The sequence below is a fragment of the Galeopterus variegatus genome, unplaced genomic scaffold (genome assembly GCF_000696425.1).
Source record: "Galeopterus variegatus unplaced genomic scaffold, G_variegatus-3.0.2 Scaffold1874, whole genome shotgun sequence".
Classification (NCBI taxonomy): domain Eukaryota; kingdom Metazoa; phylum Chordata; class Mammalia; order Dermoptera; family Cynocephalidae; genus Galeopterus; species Galeopterus variegatus.
The window spans coordinates 55,434-57,142 of NW_007727985.1; positions in this window are offsets into that span (position 1 = coordinate 55,434).

Below are 1,709 nucleotides of genomic sequence, written 5' to 3' on the forward strand. Positions count from 1 at the left end.
TTCTATGATGTTGTTGCAGAGCAGGTGGGAGGGAGGGGAAGAGGGGAAAGGGGAAGGAAATGGGATGGAAGAAGGAGGAAGGAGGAGGGGTAGGATTGAGGCCTGTGGCATCCCCCTCATTCCCACAGGGGAGACTGGGGGGCTTCCAGCAGTGGCTTGGTCATTGCTGAGCTGGGTGCTCATGTCAGGGGGGTGTGGCAAAAGCCCTCGCCTCCCACCACCCCATCTCGGGAACCTTGGGCCCTTCTTGCTGCAGCTTTGTGGTCATCACTGGGCTGGTTGCACATGTTGGGGGGGCATGGCTGAGGCCCTTGGCCCCTCACCACCCCAGCTTTGGAGAGCCTGAGGTGCTTCCTGTGGTGGCTCAGTGGTCATTGCTGAGCTGGCTGTGGGTGTGGGGGGTGCCCTCAGCCCCGCATCGCCCCTGCTCGGCAGAGCCTGCGGCCGCTTCCTGCAGCAGCTCAGTGGTTGTCACTGCGGTGGACATGCTTGTTGGGGAGGTTTGGCCAAGGCCCAAGTCCCCCACCCTTGGGACTGGTTGTGGATATTGGGAGGCATGGCTGAGGCCCCTGGCACTCCCCCCTTTCTGATTTGGTAGCCCAGGGGACTTCCTGTCCTTCTAGGTGTTATAGATGTTCTTCAGTGAAATGAGACCTTTACTAGTTAATACCAAACTTTGTATCTGTTTGTGGGTACTTTGTTTTTTCTTTCAGATCTGTGTTGGAATATTTGCTGTTTCCACCACTCAAATTCTGCACTGGAACTAATTTGTTGTCCTATGCTTACTTCTAAAGTGGGGGAACTTCCTGTGAGGAATAGTACTTGAGCTCTATGGTTGAGCTAAATTGCTGCCTTGCTGCTGATTCCCTAGGGAAGGCTTTTTGTGCAGCTCAGGTTTTAATGGTTGTCTTTATAGGTACTTCTGGGTCTAGTGAAATCCAGTGCACCTGGGTTGTGTAGAAACTCTGGCCTGGGCCTGAGTCTTTTCATCAAACTGTACCCCATGCAATTCTATATTCCTGACCAGTCTCCTCTGAGTGGTCCTACGCTGAATGGCGGGCAGATCAGCTGTCCTTGCTGTGCCCCAGTGTTCCCCCGGTGGGCCCATCTCCCCCACCACCTGTGCTGCAAACACTTCCCATGGGACAGGCCATGCTCCAGTCCCTTGCAATGACTCACCAGCCTCTGAGTGGCTCCTTTTTTTTAGTTGTTGTGACTCCTTGGTCCTATGTGGATCCACAGGAACCCTATTGGTGGTCTTGCTGTCCTGGGCGCCACCAAGGCCCTCTTCTCACCTGCCGCCTTCAAGCAACTTCATCCAAGAGGTACAGCTGTGGCTTTTTGCCAGCTCCTGCTCTGTGCGCTCAGGAGCTCCAGCCTGGAAGCAGCCAGGATTTGAAACGGTCGGAGGGATTTTTTCTTTCTCTCATCATGGCTTCTCCCACCTTCATGAACTCTGTAGGTCTCTTCTCCTCTTCCCCTGAGCTCAAGTGGCCCCAGCTTGGCTGCTGTTGCTTTTTTTATAGTTGTAAATTGGTTGACTTGTGGGAGAGAGTGACATTGGGGACCAACTATTCTGCCATCTTGACCAGAAGCAGCCCTTTTATTTTGCATCTCCTCTAAATTCATTCTTGTGAAGTTTATGTAATATAAGCCCCTCTGTAAGCCTGTCTAACAAATCGTTTCCATAGTTTATTGCAGTGCAAACA